Source organism: Ambystoma mexicanum, chromosome 3p (genome assembly GCF_040938575.1).
Source record: "Ambystoma mexicanum isolate Mex_15411 chromosome 3p, UKY_AmexF1_1, whole genome shotgun sequence".
NCBI classification, from domain to species: domain Eukaryota; kingdom Metazoa; phylum Chordata; class Amphibia; order Caudata; family Ambystomatidae; genus Ambystoma; species Ambystoma mexicanum.
The window spans coordinates 655,846,149-655,870,137 of record NC_090925.1 but is presented as its reverse complement, the minus strand read 5'-3'; positions in this window follow the sequence as shown (position 1 = coordinate 655,870,137).

Genomic DNA, 23,989 nt, shown 5'->3' with positions numbered 1-23,989 from the left:
GTACCGCCAGCAAGCCAGTTTATACTCATCGACATAATATGTCAGTCTCCGAGAGACTTTGGGAACCGGCTTGTTTTGGTGTGTTTGCCTTGCACCGCAGACCCTGAGTGCTGTCAAAGGGCCTTTGTTTTCTGGGCCATTTCGAATTTTCACCATTTGTGCGGCGGCTTGGTATGTCTATTGGGAGATATTGCTGCCTGGAGTTGTTGTCGCCACCTGAAACAAAGTAAAACCACGTTCTCCTCACATTTTCATTTGTCACATCTTGGAATGATAACCTACTATCAGAAAATTACTCATACGTTTATTCTAGTATTGCCCCTTGTGAAATACATGTGAGTTGGTACAAATAGAAAACCTGGCTGCAATACAGGGCCAGTGGGCCCTCAGACCCCTGCAGGCTGGTCACACTGCAGTGTGCTAGTACGGACAGTTTGAAACTGCTTCCCTAAGACAAGGTGACAGAAAAACCATTTACTTGGGCAGCAACAGCTGTGTTTTCACATTAGAATTCTTCTGTAAAGTACTTGAATTACAATGTAATGAAACTATTTTGTCGCACAACAGAGGTGTAGTTTGGGAGTGACGTGAGCCAGTCGGGGGAGGAAGGGTGCATTCTGATGAAAGGGGGGGAGGGCGCCAACGATGCTTCCCGCCTGGGGTGTCATCTGGTGTCAAACCGGCCATGGCCATCACCTCCAGCATTTTAAAGTGATTGGTAAGTGGATGGGTAGCACAAGGGTGATTGTGATGATTGTTCTGCCCACATCACTCTCCTCACACATTTCAGTGGATTGTCACACATGCTACCATTACTTACATTAACGCATGTGTGTAGTCTCACTTGCACAAGAGGCAGTCCTATATCTATGCGCAGCGTATCCTTCGACTGGGGGTCTAGAGGGCTCTTTTGAGAAATTAATATGATACAGTGATTTATTTTCTGCGAAATGGATTCTATCCTGAGGTGAAGAGCAACTAATTCATATAATCCGTTTATTATTAAGTGGCATCAATAACACAAAGATCTGCCAGGAATATTGCAAAGGCTCTTGGAAAGATAAACACAGGATATCGTCAGAAGAGATTTGGAATGCTCATGTGTCCATTTTTGCTGTGGGAAATGGAGCCAACAAAGGATTCTGAAAATGTGCCTTGAAAACCAAGCCATGATTTAGTAGACTTAAATATCACAATCTAATGTGTGTAGCGAAATTGGATATATACAGTGTCAGAAAGTCAATTCTTATCCTTAGACTGGGAAGCAGAAAAATCCTGGTGAATGGTCGTGCAGGGATATTTAATATGCAGACACAAATGTGTGTCCTAGACCTTTACATGATGTTGTTATTGGGGTGTTTATAATGTATTGCTGCCATGTGCATGGTTTCTGGGTTCCATGTGGGATCAAAAAGAGAGAGGGTTGTATTCGGTTTGTGGGAGCGATGAAACATGAAAAGCAGCTTTTCTCTTTTGTTGATACCAGGAACTGTGAATTCTGCAGACTGGTCCGTTTCTGACTGTTCTGTTTCAAGAGAAGATACGCATTTGTGTCGAAAGGCTCCTGGCCTTTGAGGTTGTGGTGCAAGAATTGACTGCGATATGGTATTTTATCTAATGTTTGTATTGTGTTTATGGTCACTGTAGTTTTGTTAAAGCACCTAAACTCTTCCGAATATTTAGCGTCTTGTGAACCACACAAGCGTGTTGCCAGACCTTGGTCTGCGGATAAGGAAGGGAGAGGTTGGGAGGGGTGGTGATGGCAGAAGGTGACAGCAGGGCAGGTGTTGATGGTGAAGCAGAAAACTACTCTAAAATGAACAAAAGGTGAGGGCAGGTTGTAGGGATGCATGTGTAATAACTGAGGAACGTTAGTGGTATTCATGATGTGAGGAATCTACCAGTGGGCAGCTCAGTTTTACTGCGAGGACAGCATGTGGACCAGCCAAAGCAAGTTACTAGATGACAATGGTGATTGTTTAAGAGATGGATTTGAGATGAGTGACCCATAGTATACTGGAGGATTTCACTGGGTCAATTTGTAAGAAGAAAAAAAAACTTATCAGGGTAATGAACTGAGTTTTTCAAGACAGGTGACTGCAGTGTTAGTGCGAGGGTTGCACATATAAGGATGTGTGCATGGGGGAAACGTGGGGTGAGTGGGGAAGTTGGAGGAGAGGTGGCAAGATAGACGTCAGTCGAGTGCTATCAGGTTCTCTAGACTGTGCATCCGGCATGATATGCTATGGTTTCAATATATATGAGACTAAATAGATGTTGAGGTAGGAAAGCCTGTAAGGCTCTTGAACTGGTTTAGGAAAACGTCAGGAATCTAGCTGTAGCACCCCATGTATGCTGCTGGTACTGTGCAGTAAAGCATGAATATAAAGTGAGGATAATACAGAGTGTACAAGTTGTGTCAGTACTGTAGGGCACCTTTGCTAGAATTCAACTTTTATAACCGATAAGTATCATTGATTTAGCAATCTGACTCCAGTTCTGTATCTGTTAGAAACCACTGCCAAATTCAGAGTGTAGACATGTAATGTATGGCACACTGGGGGGGGGCCCCCACTTGAAGAAAAAAAAATATGCAATTTTATTTTTAAAACATATTTCTTTTCCTCTTTTAATTCACTCTGCATTCGTAAACAGATTATTCCTATAATAGAAATAATGTCTTTATGAAGGAAGAGCGACTACAAAAATAAACTTTCTTTTTGAAGCCAGAGGGCCACTCCCACCCCATGACATGGACGACCCTCGCTGAAGGCCTCCGTGTAATGGTTTGAGGGGAGCCCTAAGAGTTCAAAAATGAATAGTTTACTTTTGAAGTCACTCTGCCTTCATAAAGAAATTATTTCCGTTATGGTTCGGTCCTTAAGAAACAATCTCGTTTTGAAGTGATAGGGCTCCTCTCAACCCCATGATGTGTGCATGTTTGAGTACATGGTGAAAGGGTGCACACTTAAATGTATAGGTGGCTGCCTGTGTGAGTGCATGGTGAAAGGATGCACACACATGTATGGGTGGCTGGTTGTGTGTGTTTCTGTGTGTGTGCGTGCACCGTGAAAGGGTGCACACATACATTTTGGGGGGCTAACCCTTCAAATGTTGGGAGAGGTGCTAACTTCATGGCAGACAGCCAAACTTATTAGTGTTTAGGCATCTTACTTATTTATGCATTTTAATGAGACTATTCTAGTGCAGCTGCAATGTTACAAGCAGTTAAGTCTGGACTTTAAGTCTGAAAGCACCCACTTATGGCTGCTGGAGAATGAGTGGTCTCCTGTTCCCTCTCTACCCTTCCAATCACTCCCCTAGCATTCAAGTACTTAACCCAAATCAAGATTTCAATTGCCTAAAAAATGCGGCATTTGAATGCAGGTAGTAACAGTGAAATGCTTTACATTAGTAATTGCTGCACCCTTGTTAGCAGCGAAACCCAGGTGCCGTTTAACATCTGTGTCCTGTTCTGTCCAACAACTGCTCTGGAGGTCAGCCAGGACGAGTCAACATATCCCAAAATTTCAGGGGGGGGGGGTGCTTAAACCCAGTCAGCTCAATGGTGTAGCCGCACTACTTGTGTTTAATGCCTTGATTACTTATTGGTAATCTTCATTGCTCCTATTCCAATTCGTCCTCGTCCCCGTACTTATGTATGAGGCAGTACTAGTGTATGAGGCACTCTGCATTTGGCATTTGGGTGCTGCAAGTGTAGCCATTCCTTACTGAGGCATTGCATATTTTTCTGGGCATCTTTGATAAAATGATAGGATATTGTATGATAAGTCATTTATAACGTGCCTGTACACAAGTGTTTCTAGGTGTGACAGGACACGGGAGGGAAGACAGAGGGAGGACAAGACAAATGATCTTATTAGGCCTTGTGTTATTCAGATCGTGCAAGTGTGAGAACGAGAAGTGCAATGGGAAAGGGAGGGGGAAGTGCGAGGGAGAGAGGAGGAAAAAACAGGGCAGCAATGCTCTGAGTAAGTGCAGCCAGGGCTCTGGGTAGTTCAAGGAGGACAAAGGACTGTAGGGTTACAGTTACAGCCCCTAAGTACATGGTAGGCCCAGAGGCAGTGCAAGGGTGACTGATCAAGAAAGAGTCTGGACTCTGAGCACAGCCAAGCAACCAGTCGGTACAGCAGACAGGTAGGTCAGGTAGATCAACAGGGGACAGAGAGAGAGAAAGCAGAGGAAAAGAGGAAAGTTTTGAGCTGCTTCCGGAACTTCAGGTGGTGTGGCTCAATTTTGAGAGGGGCAGGGAGGCCATTCTCCTTTGGCGCCAGGCTCATAACCATCATGAAGACCAACATTAGAATGGGACTATTTACTTGGGACTATTTAACTTGGGGGGGTTCAGCCAACATGGAGGTTACAAGGAACTGAGCTGTGCGGTCTAGTCTTTTGGATGTGCAGGCCTGGGACTACTTTACCTGGACTACTTTGGGTGTGGCAGGCCTGGCACTATTTTACCTGGACTACTTTACCTGAGACTATTTAAACCACACCCAAAAAGCAGAACATGCTTTGCGTTACTCTGCTGTGGGCAGCGTAACGCTCACCGTGTCCAGCTCTTTGATGCAAGCTTACCTGAAACCAAGGACCTGCAGAGAGAGAAAGAACACTACGAAACTTACCTGGAACAGTATCCTGTCTTCAATCCATCGCTGACTTCAGTTGCACTCACCTGAAGGTACGAACTCCATCATCCAGCACCGCATGCATTCTGGAATACCATAAACTGGAAAGAGGAGAAAGAAAGACAGCATTAGTACGTGTTTACTCACGTTTCCTCCCGAATTAAGAAAGCCACACAGTTCTTACATGGGTAGTCATCTCCTGGTCAGTATCATTTCTGGAACATTACGGCGCACGGCCAGGAACATTGCAACCGCAAGGACAGAAAAGACACAGGTTAGCAATATAAAGGGCAAAACAGTGGAGCGCATCGCAAATTACTCACCGGACAGCATCGCGCACACCGCGCTTTCGCCTACCTGCCCATGCTCATCTTCAAACTGCATGACAACACCAAAATACCTTTCCATACCTAAAAGGAAAGAAGCAAAACATTATTATTCGAACTAAAAGGAACATAAGAATTGCATATAAAGACTGTAAAGCAGCAAACCTATGGAGTCACAGCAGGCTTGGATTCCCACAGGGGGGCTTGCACCAGTAAAGAATCTTGGTCGCTGCTAGCCCCCCACATCTACGTGCCCCTACCACAAGGAGCAGGACGGAGAATCCACCTCTTACAATATTAAGGTGAGGAAAAGGCCCAAGGGGGAGGAAGGAGTTGAGGCCAAGGGAGGTGGGAAAACATAAAGACAATATGGTATTGAATCCAGCTCTCCTATATTGCAGACCCATCTTTAACCAGAGGCCTTACCAAGGAACCGGGAGAGGGTTCAAGAGTGCAAATTATCCAACCAGGGTTGGGTGGTGTCCTCGTGGATACCAGGTGAGCGTAACACAACCCTCCACTCTCTGCCTGGAGAAGCGTCTAACCCTTAGAGAGTTGGAAGTACCTGAGCAAAGGGCTCGAGAAGGAAGGTATTTTGGAAGCAAGCGTTGAATGTAGTGTTGGCTGTGGCCCCAGAAGGCCTTGTGAACAATGCAAAGGGTCGTGAACTTGATCCTTGCAGCCAAGAGTGGAGTTGAAGATGACACCAAGTTTTTTTGACTCGCAGGTAGGCGAAGGAAGAGAGCCCAAGGCGGACGGCCAGAGTCAGAGAGGGAAAGCAGGGGCAGGGGTCACAATGAGAAGGATGTCAGTCTTACTGGCATTAAGGCAGAGATCATTGGAGGTGCACCAATCCTTAATTGCAGATAGACAGTGAAGGCAACTGATATTACAAGTGTCCCAACCATAATGAACAAATAAGATAACACACCGCGGCAGGGAATAAGACCAAGAGATGAGTTGCAAGGATAACAAAGTTTATATAATAATAAAAAAAATGCGAGCAAAGAACTCTGCTGCTCGAGAGGGCTCTGCCAAAAATTACACGGGCAGCACCTTATAACAGACAATTATGTCATTAGAGACATCATTAGACTATGTTAGTTCTGCTGCTTGGGATTGGTGGGGGAACACATATTGCATAGGGGGTGCTAGACTTTCATTGGCCACTACAGTTCTGTCAATCGTGAGCATACAAATAAAAAGCAAAGATACAATTGGAAGATTTATTACAAAGTATTGTAGGTAGTTGAAATGTATCCATACTTTGGTATCCCAATAATGAATGGACCTCACAAAACATTCTATGAAAATATATATCAGATAGGATGATGAAAAAGTGGAATGTTATTAAAAGACACATGGGAAGAAAAGGGGAATTTTCCATTGAGGGTGTCCTTGAGATTGACAAAAGCAGCATTGTGCCTGGTATACTGTGTAAGGCAGAAACCTGTGCGGTTCCCTTGGGGACCACTGCAAAAGATTTAGGACTACAGGTGTTGGCAGTAAACCCACTTGGTAGCAGTCTGTACCACCCAGATTTACCTGGTAGCTGTGGCTGAGCAGTCAGACTTCCCTCAAGAAGAGTTAGGCAGTATGCAAAGTATACACAATAGGCACTCAGATACAATAGCACAAGCAAACACTGACCAGAGCTTTGGTATCAAGGTATATAATTATTTATTTAAAAAAACAATTATTGAAACACTCCAGCACTATTATTGTAATTCACTCTAAACACAGTTACTATTATTATATGCACATTCCTTATTCCTTATCAGACAAGTCTTAGTTAACACCACTTATTTCCAGACGGAGGTGAGCGCTTAACTATAGATGGCACTCCAATAGGTTTAAAGAAAAAGGGAGGGAAAAAGGCAGAATGTAGGAAAGTACACCACACTAATACTTAGGAACTCTTAAGCAAGGCAGGAAAGTCAAAAGGTACTTGTGAGCCAAAGTTCATAGGCCGGGCCCACTCTTGGAGGGAGCCGGGCACAAATACACACAAGATCACACAATGACAACAGGCTTTAAAAGTCTTGCAGGGTGTTCAGAAAGGTTTTAGTTAGGCTCAGAAAAGTTTAGCCAGGGTGTCCCAAACTAACCCACGGTCAAAAGCCGGGGGCTAAATCTACCCCGTACAGTCGGTTGCAAGGGAAGCCAGGCGGAACACGGTACATTATGTGGAAAGGATCCTCCAGCGGGGGCAGTTGTTCCTGGCAGTGGGTGCAAGTTGCGGCGTCGTCCAGAGGAAGAGAAGATCTCGACGTGGAGGAAAGATGAAGATCGTTGCACTGCCAGGGAAGAAACCAGCCGCTGAGTTTTCCGGTTAAAGGTACTATCCTTTGATTCACGGTAGTGGTAAAACGTGGTATCCCGGTTGCCTGGGTGCTTGACACAGGGAAGGCGGCTACGAGATGCTCCAAGAAGCGAAAAAGGAAGCAGACCGGTTATCCCCACCAGTCGAAGGAAGAAGACTCTTCGGGCTGGAAATCTCCTCTGTCTTTGGGAAAAGTGGTGAGACGGTTCAGCAGGGCTACACGGTGGTGTCGTCGTAGCAGGTCGGCTCAGCTTCTCCCTCGTCAGATTCTTACGTCTTGTGGCGACATCTGAAGTTCCAGTCCCCAAAGCCCTGCTTTTATGCAGAAAACCCCCATTAACTCAGCCTAGCTGTCACCAAAACATGCTAAGTGGTGAGCCAATCAGAACGGAGTGCGACTTGAGTTGCCTCGGCAACTCAGTCCAGGGTGCCTAAATTCCCCTCCACCCCTCCTAAGTACCCCAGACAGAGTGGCACTACTTTGGAGGGCTTCTGTGGAGAAGCCCGCCAAAAAGTGGAACAAAGGGCTCAACTTGGGATGGAGTCACAGAAGCGAACACAAACGCCATTTTAGAACCGAGTTCTGGCAAAAAGTATCAACCAGAGAATTAATATTAAATAAATAAACCGGCGGTATGTTCGAGGCTATAGGAATTAAATAATTAAAGTAGGAATTAAATAATTAAAGTTGGTAGCCTCTAACAATGGGAAATCCCATAGGGATATATTCGCGGTCGAATATAAAAAGTAGTATCCACTGCCACCAGCCAAAACTCGATCAGGGGGGACGGAGACGTGCCCCCTCGACTAACAGACCCCGGGGCAATCGAATTGCTCCGGCCAGTACCTCCACAATATGATGGTTTGTACTGGTTCTGTTCAGAATTTGAGACCAATAAAGTCAATGGTGACTTTACATGCCCTGGGAGACAGTAGTCAATCCCGGGGTATGGAGTCTATACTGGGGGGTCACTACGACACCCCTGTGTTACTGCACTGAGGGTGCTGTGTAACACACATCACAAAAACACATGAAGCCCTATGGAGTAAAAGACCCCATAGCCCACTAAACACAGCTATAATCAAAAGAGACACACTCAAATCATGTCCAAGAGTGAGGGTAAAAGAGTCTCACTCTTGGCAGGAGAAAAAAATAAACCCCAAAAAATCCGGCAAAGCTGCTGGGGGACTCACTAGGTTAGGAAATTCAGCCTAAACAGAGAATTCTCCCTAATATTCGCCCACCCGCAAACTAAGGGACAGGAGGATTTAATCCACTCTTGGATGAACCTCATACCTCTAGTCAATGACATACATCCTAGAGAGTCCATCAGCATTTTGATGGTGACACCTTGACCTATGTCCTATGGTCAAAACAAAGGTTTTCCTGTGTAAGCTATATGACCTACAAACCCTTTGAGGAACATCAGTCTTTTTAAAGTTATAGGGGATCTGGTTGAACAGTCCCTCAGAAGTTGTTATAACTTCTGAACCTGTGTTAGGCTTTTTCAAGGGGTCCTTATAAAGAATTCCCTTAGATCTAGAGGGGCCTCCAGAGGTCCTCACCACCTCTCTGTTGGGAGAAGGTTGGGTTTTAGGCCTCTCGGTTGGAGGGGTTAGGGTTAGGCAATGTACCTGCTTCCCCTTCCTCTTGGATCTACCTTTACCTACTTTAGGAGTTGTCTCCTTAAGACTAGGAATTGGGTTGGAGTCTTCTGTAGAAGGTCCAACAGTCTGAAGGTTTTTGGCCTTAGACTTTTCTTTCCTGGTTTTCCACCAGCATTGAGAATTACCAGTTCTCTCAGGCCTAGGTAAGGGTCCAGTAGGTCTATCCTCCTCTTCCTCAGAAGCCGGGGGGGGTCACAGACTCTGAAACTGGGGGAACAATGATGGAGCTTGGTTGGGGCTCCCATTTCCCTAATGTACTAGCCTGAAATGTGCCTGGGTTAGAGGTCAACTTACCAACACCAGGGCTTGTAGTGGGGGTCTCAGTAGAGGTTCCCACAGGTTTAGAGTGGTCCCTTAAGGTGGCCTCTCTAGCCAATTTGGTTAGGTTCTGGTTCTCCATACTGGTAGGCCTGGGGGTATGTGACACAACGCCTAGAGTTCTCAGGTCATTCCTCAACAGGACTTTCCCAGGCACCTCAGTCTGCACACTGACAGGGATCCTCACTGTCATGTTGTTACACTGAATGAGGGCTGGTAGAATAGGAACCATTTGCACAGGGCCTCCAGACATCTTAGTGGGACCTTTGGGTGCTTTTGCCACATCCTCAGGTTGCAAGAAGCTTTCATCCACTACTGTTCTGCTGGCCCCAGTGTCTCTCCTGGCAGGAGTATCCTGGCCATTGACAAGAACACTGTCCATATAATACACTTTAGAGTTTGCAGTTAGGGAGTTATACACAACCCTATTCTGGGATTTAACCAGATCCATGGACTCTATAGACACAGTTCCTTGAAGACCCAAGGGTTCTTCAGCAAAAGCTTCAAAGTTGGCACTAGCCATCTGTACTTCATCCTCAGGAGTGAAGGCTAAGGAGACTGTGCTGATCCCTGCAGGTTTACCCTTGCATCTGGGATCCCCTTTTATATGGTCAGTAGCCTTACAGATATAGCATTGTCCAAATGCTCTCTGAAAGGGTGGCTTGTTCTGACCTCCTTCTGGTTGTTGACCAGAAGGTACACTAGCCTGTTGTGGTTTACCCTGGGGCTTGCCCTGGTTATTTTGTTGTTTGGGGCCCTCTTTGGTATGGGAGGTATTAGAATTCTCTGGATTCACTTTAGGTGGCTGCTTTCCCTCAACCTTTTTCTGAGTGACCCCTGAATCCTTGTGAGTGGCCCTGTAGGCAACCCACAAGTTAGCAGCCTTAGCTAGTCTTCTGGAATCTAATTCCTTTGAATCAGCCAAGTGCTGTCTGATCGCAGGAGAGCAGGCATCATAAATTGACTCCAACGTAAACACATTTCTCATACCTTCATAAGTGTTCACTTTGTAACCCTTAATCCCTCCCTCTAGGTTTTTCAAACACTCACTCACCCAGGTAGCCCAAGGGGTACCATCATTCTTTTTGAGGGTTCTAAAGCTCTTAAGATGCTGGGAAGGGTTCTTCCCAAATCTAGCTATCAAAGCTAGTTTCACACATTCATACTCCTTCCTATCCTCCTCCCCCAATTCCATTACCACATCAGTTGCAACAGGGGGAAGCCTAGGGAACAACCCGGTGAGTAAGTCATTTCCTGTGATGTTCTGGAGCCCATGATTATATTCAAACAGAGACAACCAATCCAACACATCCAACTTAGGCTCATACATACCAATCAATTCCTTAGGCCTCCGGGGTCTTTTAGGACTGGAACTACTAGAGGAGTCAGAGAGAGAAGCATTGTCTACAGATAATTTCTTCATTTCTAGCTCATGCTTGAGCTCCATTTCCCTTAGCCTGAGTTCTTGATTCAGTTCCTGGTGTCTTTGTTCAGCCTGAGTATTCAGTCTCTTGAATTCTAATTCAAGTTTCATTTTCTCTAGCTCAAGATATTGAGGACTAAGTGTGGGACCTGGTAAAGGTCCAGTAGGTACAGCTGGCAGAGCAGACAGAGGCCTAGGGAGGACAGTCACAGCAGCCTCACCCTCCTCTTCTGACTCTTCCTAAAGATTATCAACATTTTGATCAACATCAATCTCTATACTGTTATCTAATGTTTCTGGCATGGTAGGTTCCTCTGAACCATCATCCAGCCTTTGGTTAGCTAACAACCTTTCTATCAATTCCATTTTCTTGCCTTTAATCAGGAGATTCTTATGCTTACAGAGAACTCTTAAACAATCAGCAGTTTTTGTAGCAAGGGACTCTTGACTATCATTTTCCATAGTTGATATGTTATAAAGATTACTTTTTCAGTGCTAAGCTTTGTGGTTAGTTACACTAAGGTATCCTGAAGCACTCTAAAATGTATACTCAATACAAATCCCACCGCTGTACACCAGTGTTAGGCAGAAACCTGTGCAGTTCCCTTGGGGACCACTGCAAACAATTTAGGACTACAGGTGTTGGCAGTAAACCCACTTGGTAGCAGTCTGTACCACCCAGATTTACCTGGTAGCTGTGGCTGAGCAGTCAGACTTCCCTCAAGAAGAGTTAGGCAGTATGCAAAGTATACACAATAGGCACTCAGATACACTAGCACAAGCAAACACTGTCCAGAGCTTTGGTATCAAGGTATATAATTATTTATTTAAAAACACACTTATTGAAACACTCCAGCACTATTATTGTAATTCACTCTAAACACAGTTACTATTATTATATGTACATTCCTTATTCCTTATAAGACAAGTCTTAGTTAACAACACTTATTTCCAGACAGAGGTGAGTGCTTAACTATAGATGGCACACCAATAATTTTAATGAAAAAGGGAGGGAAAAAGGCAGAATGTAGGAAAGTTCACCACACTAATACTTAGGAACTCTTAAGCAAGGCGGGAAAGTCAAAAGGTACTTGTGAGCCAAAGTTCATAGACCGGGCCCACTCTTGGAGGGAGCCGGGCACAAATACACCCAAGATCACACAATAACAACAGGCTTAAAAAGTCTTGCAGGGAGTTCAAAAAAGTTTTAGTTAGGCTCAGAAAAGTTTAGCCAGGGTGTCCCCGACTAACCCAGGGTCAAAAGCCAGGGGCTAAATCTACCTCATACAGTCGGTTGCAAGGGAAGCCAGGCGGAACACGGTACCTTATGTGGAAAGGATCCTCCAGCGGGGGCAGTTGTTCCTGGCAGTGGGTGCAAGTCGAGGCGTCGTCCAGAGGAAGAGAAGATCTCGACGTGGAGGAAAGATGAAGGTCGTTGCACTGCCAGGGAAGAAACCAGCCGCTGAGTTTTCCGGTTAAAGGTACTACCCTTTGATTCGCGGTAGTGGTAAAACGTGGTATCCCGGTTGCCGGGGTGCTTGGCACAGGCAAGGCGGCCACGAGATGCTCCAGTAAGCGAAAAAGGAAGCAGACTGGTTATCCTCACCAGTCGAAGGTAGAAGACTCTCCGGGCTGGAGAAAAGTGGTGTGACTGTTCAGCAGGGCTCCACCAGTGGTGTCGTCGTAGCAGGTCGGCTCAGCTTCTCCCTCGTTGGATTTTTACGTCCTGTGGCGACTTCTGAAGTTCCAGTCCCCAAAGCCCTGCTTTTATGCAGAAAACCCCCATTCACTCAGACTAGCTGTCACTCAAACATGCTAAGTGGTGAGCCGGCCGGCTCACCACTTGGGCCAATAAGGACGGAGTGCGACTTGAGTTGCCTCGGCAACTCAGTCCAGGGTGCCTAAATCCCCCTCCACCGCTCCTAAGTACCCCAGACAGAGTGGCACTGACAGAGAAAAGATGCAATGCCTTGCAGATCATTCCGAAGTGAACTGCCTTACAGGGAAAATGGGAGATTTCTCAGATGGTCAGAGCTGTGTCAGGATCCATCACAACGTAGCTGTCAATCCTGACATTTGTTGGACTGCTCCATAAACCACCTGGCCTATAATAATGTATTTCTTATATAGCGCTATAGACCCATAGGTATCAGCGTGCTGAAATAACAGAAGACACTCAATGTATCGACCTTCAAAGGATGAAAGGCTGATTTGATACTATTAGGATTCAAGCCTGCCACAGCAGGCTGTCGCACAGATATGAGAGTGAGCTTAACTCACTGCGCTATCTGACCGGCTATCAAAGAAATGGGCTTCAGGAAATATGTCAAGTTGCACTCATGCCACTTGGCACCTTAATAATTTGAATCTCTGCGGGTGTTGCATTTGCTGTTCCTTACATGTCAGCTGTGCATCATGGAGCAGCCTTTTGTGTTTTGCCAACACTCATGGAAATACACAACATGCTTAAAATCTCAATATCTCGTTCACCACCTCCTAACATTAGCGTAGGCAGCTAGGGCAGTTCTAGCCAACTTGGTGCCCAGGGCAAAACACCAGAATGCCCCGCCCACTGCCCCCCCGCTGGCACATGTTGCCCCCACACTACAACTATGGGTCATGTGACAAAACCCCTCCTTAACATGAAAAAATAATGTCTATATAAATGAAGCTGGTTTCATTACATTGTAATGCTAGTACTTCACAGCCAAAATCTCTGGTGAAAACACAGCTGTTGCTGCCCAAGTAAATGGTTCTTCTGTCACCTGTCCTTAGGGAAGGCCATGCCCGAATGCATTTTCAATAATTCTGGCCCTGTGTTGTAGGTGTTCTTTTCCTACCACCTCACTTGTATTTCGCAAGGGGCAATACTAGACTAACAATATGAATTATTTTCTGATGGAAGGTTTTCATTGCAAGATGGACAGTCTGGTACACTGTCCTCATCCTACTCAATCTCTCTTCTGCCTTCGACACGGTCAACTGTACCATCCTGCCCAACCATCTCCGTGATAACCTGGGTATCACTGATCAGGCTCTGGCCTGGATGACCTTTTTGCTCTTTGATCGACCCTCCCACGTCCAACTTGGGTCCTTACTATCATCTATCTTCCTCTCTTCGTGTTGTGTTCCCCAGGGGTCTAACCTCTCGCCCTGGCTTTTCAACCAATACTTAGCAACTCTCGCATTGCCATTTTCTGCTCAACTAGTACTACGAGGATGACACTCAACTCATTTTCAGGCTGCCCTCGGCCACCTCCTTTCCCTCTCTCATCTCTGAATGCCTAACTGCCATTCAAGATTGGTGTACCGCCAATGATCTTTGTCTGAATGACAGCAAGATGGAGATCCTTCTCATCGGCACACCTTCACCATCCTTTCCCCTCACTCTCTGACCGGCCTCCCTTGGCCCTCCTCCTACACGAGGTTAAGAACCTCAGGGTCATCTGTGACTCCACACTTTCCTTCTCCGTCCCACATCTCAGAGGTATCTAAAAATTCAAACCTTCCACTGAACCTCCTCAGAGGTACTCTGCCTTTCCTCTCCTTCCCCCAGTAGCTCACTGTCTCCCAAGCTTTGGTTCTCTCTAGGCTTGACTACTGGACAGCCTCTTCCTAAATCTACCTGCCTCTGCTCTCCGCCCCCTGCAACTAATTCAGAAAAGGACTGCAAGACTTGTCCTTGGCTTCAAGCCCTGGGAATCGTATCTCTCTAGCTCTGAAATCTCTCCACCAGCTCCCATTGGACGCAAGGATTACATTCAAAACCCTCTGCATTGTCCACAAGGATTTCTGGGGCCTGGGTCCAAAATACCTTCAACTATCCCTCTGCAAATACCTCCCCTCTCAAGATCTTCTCTCCTCTACCTCAAACTCCCTCAGGGTCAGTCGATATTCAAAGAAACGTGCTGGGGGTAGATCTCTGTCTTCGGCTGGGGCCTCCCTCTGGAACAGCCTCCATGCCACTCTGAAACTTGAGGAGAACCATCTTCGCTTCCGAAAGCACCTCAAGACCTTCCTCTTTGCTTCTGCCTTCGCTCCCCCTCTCCCCTGCTGATCTGCTCTAATGGCACTGTGCTTCTAGCTACCTTCTATCCCCTGGGCCCCGGTACCTGCTCACACTGCCCCCCTCATGCACTGCCTCCTGGCCACCGCTTGCACAGGAGACTGTATCTGTACCCATACAGCCCCCACACCCTCTTTTTTTTTCTTTTTGCATTTATCAGACCTACCCAGTCTGCTGCTTTAAACACAGCATTTGCCACTTGCTGGCTCCACTACCACTGTTTATTGCCTCTATTATCTATTTATTGGTATTTTTTATTATGTATATGTTTCTCCTCTGCTCTGCACTTTCCACTCTCCCCCTTCCATGCACTTTTTCCCCTTTCCATTTCCCATGCACTTGCGCGTTCTCAATGTCACTGGGCCTAGTAAGATCGCTGTTTTTGTTCTGCCCAGTTCCCCTTCATTGCCTTGATCATATATCATATCATACCCTCCTATTGTACTTGTTCAAAATACCTGTATGAGAGTGGGAAAGGGGACAAATAGTACCAATGATGGTTCCTGTATGTTTTGCATTAAATCACACAGCATTTCATGACTAGGACAGTGATCAGAGATCTCTATATTGGATAAAAAAGTATGTGATAAAAGGATTGCATGTGCAAATCTCTAAATTGATAACAGATGCATGGTGTGGTGCTCACATCACTGTTCACAACACTTTCCCCAACATTAAAATGTTTGATGCAAGTATAAAATGACTGCAACATCAGACACTCAAATGGGGCACAAGGACTCTTTTGCTTCTTGTTCCTGAAGAATTTTAGATGAGGAAGGGCTGGGTCTCAGTGAGAGCATGCCCAGCCCCCAAAACAGAAACATTTTTAGGGAATTATATCTACAGACCGGACAGGATACTAAACAAAAGCAACGCAATAAACAATGCACAGAAAGGCTACACATAAAGGTTTGTACCTCTTACAAACTTTACCCTTACCATTAATAAGAAGATGAAGCGTTTTAAACAAAACCGGCTTCTAATGCATGGTAAAGGGTCCACAGTTCTTCAACCACTAGCTGCTCACTATTACACAGGTCTCCGGGGTTATTTCTGCAAAAACTAGCAGAACCATGCTTTATCTAACAGAGCGGGCATTAGCATCTCATATTAGTGCTGGCCTGCAGCTAGTGAACATCATGGTGTAGCAGTGCAGAAAGGGTATTTGGCCTAGAGGATGTACAATTTGAGGCAACTTCTTTGATTGCTTCCTGCGTTTAGTGTGGGCACAGTATGGCATGTTCGTCAGAGCCACATACACAAAACGTTTTAGTTTGCTATTGTATGACCATTGCACACATCAGACAAAAACCGGCATATCTTCAGTTACATACGGGAGAGCCACATAAACCCCATTAAACAACAGGTTGGGGCCTATGCAGCGCACAAAACATTTCTGCACACATATCAATGCTTTAATTTGCCATGGACTCATGTCTGCATGGTGACACACAATGAACTATTCTTTCCTAATCAAGGTGCCAAGTGACATTGAGTTGCCTTCTTGTGTGTGCGCTACGGAGTGCCTGGCTTGTTTAGAAAAATAAAAGACCGTTGATGCTAAGTGCATGCATTTAGATGCATTTAGTCCATGTCCCAAAGCAGACACTAGAATACTTAAGCAAGAAAATGACCTTAACCTTCCCAGGGATGCTTCATATGGAACTAAATAGTAATATATATATATATATATATACTTTTTCTGTGTGGCATGTCCATTCTCTTTGAAGAATCAGCTAACTGATCCTCATGCTGGCCTGCTGAATAAACATGCCCTTTGTTCGGTTCTTAACACTGAAATAGCACGTGGTGTGTGAAAATAATGGCTTGTTAAGTGAGCCATCACTTATAAATTGCCCCAATTGAAAGGCTGTCAGAACAAAGAGTGAGGGAACAGGGTGTGAGACTCCAGAGCATCTCACACGCTGCATTTGGAATATGCATTCCTTTGTTTGCATAATCCGAACGCATCCCAGACATTCTCAAGTGGCAGAGAGCAGCCAGTCGCACATCACAGAGGAGCGCTCACTGGCAAAATCAGACTCAGCTTTGTGGGAGGGCCCCTTACTTTGCCCCCCCCCCCATCGCCCTCCTGAGCTATTTAGCTCTGTGCCCGGGGCTGTCGCCCTCTCTGCCCCGGCCAAGAAACAGGTCTGAACTTCAGGCGGCTTTTGGTGCCAGTGGGGGCAGATTATACTGCACCAGTGGGAGGCTGGGGGGCGCACCAGTCACGCACTGGGCAAGGGGGATCAAGAGGGGGCGGCAGCATCTCCTATCCCCACCCTGGCTCCGCCACTGCCACCTAATGAGAGCAGCACAAACCTCATTTCACTCTCAGGAGGCATGTGAAACTGGAATTCCACAAAGACTACATATCCTAAACTCTTTGTCACAAGTGTGTCTTGGCTGCTACGCAGAGCTGCTACATGCTATTTGGTTTTCCTTGTGGTATGCTTCTAGCCTTTGTTTAGGCCAATAGGTGATACGGCCTGCACAGATTTATTCAGCTTCAGTCGAAGCGCTATTTGCCCATCCCAGTTTTGCAATGAGGCCGAATGTTGATGTTTGTGAGGGCGAGCCTCGAATCGCTGGTGTCCTTTCTCGGGTTAACCTATAGGCAGCCATGTGGCATTGCCTTCCTCCAGAACTGGCCCTTTGAGCAGCCATTACCCTCCAGCATGTTAAAGTTATTGGTAAGTGGATGGGTAGCACAAGGGTGATTGTGATGATTGGTATGCCCACATCACTCACCTCACACACTTCAGTGGATTGTCACACGTGCTGCCATTACTTACATTAACGCATGTGTGTAGTCTCACTTGCACAAGAGGCAGCCTATATATCTTTCGACTGTGGGTCTAGAGGGCTCTTTTGAGAAATGAATGTGATACAGTAATTTATTTTCTGCGAAATGGATTCTATCCTGAGGTGAAGAGGACATAATTCATATAATCCGTTTATTATTAAGTGGCGTCAATAACACAAAGATCTGCCAGGAACATTGCAAAGGCTCCTTGGAAAGATAAACACAGGATATCGTCAGAAGAGATTTGGAATGCCCGTGTGCCCATGTTTGCTGTGGTGAACGGAGCCAACAAAGGATTCTGAAAATGTGCCTTGACAACCAAGCCATGATTTAGTAGACTTAAATATCACAATGGAATGTTTGTAGCGAAATTGGAAATATAGAGTGTCAGAAAGTCCTGGTGGATGGTCGTGCAGGGATATTTAACATGCAGACACAAATGTGTGGCCTAGACCTTTACATGATGTTGTAATGTGGGTGCATATAATGTAATGGCGCCATGTGTATGGTCTTTGGGGTCTCTGTGGGATCAAAAAGAGAGAGGGTTGTGTTCGGTTTGTGGGGAGCGATGAAATATGAAAAGCAGATTTTCTGTTTTGTTGACACCGGGAGAACTGTGAGTTCTGCAGACCGGTCCGTTTCTGACTGTTCTGTTTCAAGAGAAGATACGCATTTGTGTCGAAAGGCTCTGGCCCTTTGAGGTTATGGTGCAAGAATTGACTGCAATATGGTATGTTATCCAATCTTTGTATTGCGTTCATGGCCACAGTAGTTTTGTTAAAGCATCTAAACTCTTCCAATTATTTAGCGTCTTCTGAACCTCACAAGCGTGTTGCCAGACCTTGGTCCGTGGATAAGGAAGGGAGAGGTTGGGGGGGATGGTGATGGCAGAAGGTGACAGCAGGGAAGGTGTTGACTACTCTAAAAAGAAAAAAGGTGAGGGCAGGCTGTAGGGATGCATGTGTAATAACGGAGGAACGTTAGTGGTATTCATGATGTGAGGAATCTACCAGTGGGCAGCTCAGTTTTACTGTGAGGGCAGCATGTGGACCAGCCAAAGCAAGTTACTAGATGACAATGGTGATTGTTTGAGAGATGGATTTGAGATGAGTGACCCATAGTATTCTGAAGGATTTCACCAGGTGAATTTGTAAGAAGAAAACATAAATAGGGTAAAACACCGAGTTTTTCAAGTCAGCTAACTGCAGTGTTGGTGCGAGGGATTGCACATATCAGGATGTGTGCATGGGGGAAATTGGGGTGAGTGGGCAAGGGGAGAAGAGGTGGCAAGATAGACTTCAGACGAGTGTTATCAGGTTCTCTAGACTGTGCATCCGGCATGATATGCTATGGTTTCAATATATATGAGACTAAATAGATGTTGATGTAGGAAAGCCTGTATGGCTCTTGAACTGGTTTAGGAAACACCTCAGGAATCTAGCTGTAGCACCCCACGTATGCTGCTGGTACTGTGCAGTAAAACATGAATATAAAGTGATGATAATATAGAGTGTATAACTTATGTCAGTACTGTAAGGGCACCTTTGTTAGAATTCAACTATCATTGATTTAGTAATCTAACTCCAGTTCTGCATCTGTTAGAAACCATTGCCAAATGCAGCGTGTAGAAGTCTAATGTATGGCACACTGGCGTAACAGGGGCCCCGCAGCCCCCGCAATGTCCTGAGAGGGGCCCCACTTGGAGTAAAACAAATGCAAAACATTTTTTTTTATATATATAAGCATATTTCTTTCTTTTTTAATTCACTCTGCATTCATAAAGAAATTATTTCAATAACAGAATTGATTTCTTTATGAAGGAAGAGTTACTACAAAAATAAACTTTCTTTTTGAAGCCAGAAGGCCACCCATGACATGAAAGACCCACGCTAGAGGCCTCCATGTCATGGGGAGGGAGAGCCCTATGAATTCAAAAAGAATAGTTTACTTTAGAAGTCAATCTGCCTTCATAAAGACATTATTTCCATTAGGTTTCGGTCCTTAACAGAAATAATTTCTTTATGAAGTCAGAGTTACTTCAAAAAGAAACAATCAATTTTTAAAGTCATAGGGCTCCTCTGAACCCCATGACATGTGTGCGTGTGTGAGAGTGTATGGTGAAAGGGTGCACACGAATGTATGGGTGGCTGGGTGTGCATGTGCGCATGCACAGTGAAAGGGTGCACAGAAATGTATGGGTGGCTGCCTAGGTGTGCCAGTATGGTGAAAGGGTGCACACTTAAATGTATAGGTGGCTGCCTGTTTGAGTGTATCGTGAAAGGGTGCACACTTAAATGTATAAGTGGTTGCCTGGGTGTGTGTGCATGTATGGTGAAATGGTGCACACTTAAATGTACAGGTGGCTGCATGTATGTGCCTGTATGGTGAAAGGGTGTACACTTAAATGTATGGGTGGCTTCCTGGTTGTGACTGTATGGTCAAAGAGTGCACACTTAAATGTATAGGTGAATGCCTGTGTGAGTGTATGGTGAAAGGGTGCACACAAATGTATGGGTCACTCTGTGTGTGTGTGTGCAGTGAAAGGGTGGACACTTAAATCTATGGGTGGCTGCCTAGGTGTGTGTATGGAGAAAGGGTGCACACTTAAATGTATGGGTGGGTGCCTGTATGGTGAAAGGGTGTAGACTTAAATGTACAGGTGGCTGCCTGGGTGTGCCTGTATGGTGAAAGGTGTTAGGCAGAATCCAGTGCAGTTCCCTTAGGGAGCACTACACCAGATTAAGACTGCAGGTGAGAACAATAAATCCCCTTTGGTATCAGTCTGTACCACAAAGATTTAGTTGGTAGCTGTGGCTGAGCAGTCAGACTTATCTCAAGAGGGAGATGAGCAGTATTCAGGGTTTACACAATAGGCAGTACAATACTATGGAGAAAGGAAACACTGACCAAAGCTTTGTATCAAAAACGAGAGTATATTTATTTTATACACTTCTAGTTCCAACACATAGATCACAGTTGATAAAGTAAATTAAGTTTAGTTAAGAAAAAGCATATGCAACTCCCTATTCAATTGTAGACAAGTTTCCGGTAGAGTGAAAACTGAGCAAAATGCCACAGTGAAAACCAACTAAAAATGGCACTCTAACAATTTAACAAAAGGGAGGGAAAGCACAAGTTAATCCGAAATATCTTCAGACACCCCCTAGCAACACTTCCCTGAAGTTTTGTGAACAAGTAATGCACAGTAACACTTTAGCCAAAAAGATAAGTGAATGAAAACTGAGCAAAATTGCACTCCACAAGTTAAAACAGTAGGAAGGAAGAGGGGTTTAGAAGATTTAGGTGCATAAACACATTTCTCATTGAAAACTAATCTAGTGAGAGCAGATCTAACAAATCAGCCAGAGTCAATAGGCCTGAGTCAGAGTCAGTGGTACAGGACCAAGAGCTTAGGAGCAAAAATGTTCTTGTAGCTGTGTCAAGTCTTTAGTAGAAAAATATTGAAGAGGTAGATGCGAGGCAAAAGACAATGTTAAGAGAGAGGGCGGCCGACCCCACAAGTAGTTAAAGGATTTAAAACACCTTTTGGGCTACCACGGGAAAAGGGCGGCCTGGCGGAACAATGTACCTTAAACCTGAAGAAGTTGCTCCTGCGGTGGCGGTTGTTCCTGGTAGTTCCTGTAGGTCGAGGGGTACAACAGAGGAAGAGAGGCTCTCGTCGTAGAGGAAGGTTCGAGTCGCTAGACTACCCAGGGATGAAACCAGGCCAGGTTCTGCCAAACAAAGTTTAAAAGGTACGGTTCTTTTAATCACGGTCCGGGTCGATAGCTGCCTGGCTATCCGGTCTCCAAGTGCGGGGCACTGTCGATTCGACCAAGGCAGGTCCGAGGATGCGATAGGTGAACTGGTTGACCCCACCAACTCAAGGGAAGGATTCTTTCGCTGAGGATCTTCTCTCTTCGTGTGGAAGAAAAATGGTGAGACGATCCGGCAGGGCTTCAACGGTGGTGTAGATACTGAAGATGTCTTTGGCTTCTCTTCCCTTCGGTTCCGTAGTTCCAGTGCCGACGTCTTGATCTTCCAGTCCTCCGGACCCTGCTTTTATACAGAAAGAGACCCATTCATACAATCTAGCTGTCACTTACACAGTGGAGTGGTCTTCTTGGCGGGAGACCCTCCATCCTATCAGGTTAGAGTGCGACCTGAGTTGCTGTGGCAACTCTGTCCAAGGGTTCTACTCCCCCTCCCAAACAACAGACGCACCCCAGACTCAGAGGTGCCGAAAGGAGGGCTTCTTGGCAGAAGCCTGCCAAAAGAGCGAACAAAGGATCCCCGACCCGGGTTAGGAAAATGGAGTAAGACTCGAAAAAGAAATGATATCAAAGTTCTGGCAAATAAAACCTACTGGAGTAAAGTTAACAATAAAATAAACCGGCGGTATGTTAGAGGCTGTCAGTAGAAGTGTTAGCCTCGAATAATGGGAAAATCCCATAGGTAAATATTTGCGGTTGAATATAAAAGGTAGGAACCACTGCCACCAGCCATAAACTTTGTTGAGGGGGACTTTAAGTTACCCTCTCGAAAATGAACATAGGGGAAAAACTATTAACCCCTTCTAATACTTCCATTTTAAGATGGGTTGTACTGGTTTAGTTCATAGGGTTGGACTAGTAAAGTCGTAAAGTCAATGGGGACTTCACATGCCCTGGGGGACAGTAGTCAGTCCCAGGGTATGGAGTCTATGTTTGGGGGTCGCTACGACACCCCTGTGTCAATGCACGGAGGGTGCTGTGTAACACATGTGTATAAAGATGGTTCCTATGGGTGAGAGAAAAGATCCCATAGGCATTAAACACAAAAATAGCCTAGAACACAAATAGCCTAAGAGTGGGAAAAAGAGTCCCACTCTTAGCAGGTAAAAATAAATAAACCCTTTGAATACAGCAAAGCTGCTGGGGAACTCTATAGGTAAGGGAAATTAGCCATAAGTGAGAATTTTCCCTAACAAAAGGGTGCACACTTAAATGTATGGGTGGCTGCCTGGGTGTCATTGTATGGTGAAAGAGGGCACACTTAAATATATGGATGGCTGGGTGTGCATCTGTGTATATGGTGAATGGCGTGTGTGCTTGTGTTTAGGGGCGCAACAAAACCTACATTTTGGGGGCTAACCCTTTAAATGTTGGGAGAGGTGCTAACTTCACAGTCAGACGGCCAAACGTATTTGTGTGCGGGCATTTTTATGCATATTAATGAGGCTATTCTACTGCAGCTTCAATGTAACAAGCAGTTAACTCTCTCCTTTAAATTCGTAAAGCACCCACTTATGGACTGCTGTGAGAATTAGCGGTCTCCTGTTCCCTCTCTACCATTCCAATCACTCCCCTAGCATGCATGAACTAAACCCACATCACAATTTCAATTGCCTAGAAAATGTGGCATTTGAATGCAGGTTAACAGTGAGGTGCTTTACGTTAGTAATTGCTGGGCCCTTGTTAACAGCGAAACCCAGGTGCCGTTTAACATCTGTGTCCTGTTCTGTCCAGCAACTGCTATGTAGGTCAGACAGGCCGAGTCAACATATCGCAAAATTTCAGGAGGGCGGCAGTGTTCTGAAGCCTGGTCAGCTCAATGGTGTTGCCCCACTACTTGTGTTTAATGTGTTGATTACTTATTTTTCTTCATTACTCCTATCTCTATTTGTCCTCATCCCTGTACTTGTGTATGAGGCAGTACTTGTGTATGAGGCACTCTGCCTCATATACAATTATTTGGATGAGGTAGAGGTACATGGAGGTAATGCCTGACTTAGTTAACTGTACTCTTCATTACTCCTAGTCCCACTCTTCCTTATCCCAGTACTTACCTGCGAGGCAAGGAGCCTCACCTGTAAGCACTGAGACAAGGAAGAGGGGCGTGTATGTAATTCTAGGCCAAGGAGCTGATTTTGGAAGTTGGGTTAGAGGGTGGCAGGGAGAGCGGATGTGTAGGTGGGGCAGGATTCTGCGATAAACCATAATGGCGTCCATGTCCAGGCTAAGCTGGAATGATATGTGGTATTACTGGCTAGAGAGGCATTTTGGTGCAGCCATTCTAGTCATTCCTCAGTTTGGTATGACTTATTTCAACTGGGCAATTCTAAGAAAACAGTCCTGCTAAGTGTAATTACCTGGCTAGAATGGCATTTGGGTGCTGCCAGTCTAGCCATTTCTTACTGAGGCATTGTATATTTTTCTGGGCATCTGTGATAAAAAGATAGGATATTATATGATAAATCGTTTATAATGTACCTGTACACAAGTGTTTCTAGGCATGACAAGACAAGGGAGGGAAGACAGAGGGAGCACAAGACAAACAATCTTACTAGTCCTTGTGTCATTCAGATCGTGCAAGTGCGAGAAGTGCAATGGAAAAAGGGAGGGGGGAAGTCCAAGGGAGGGGGACGAGAA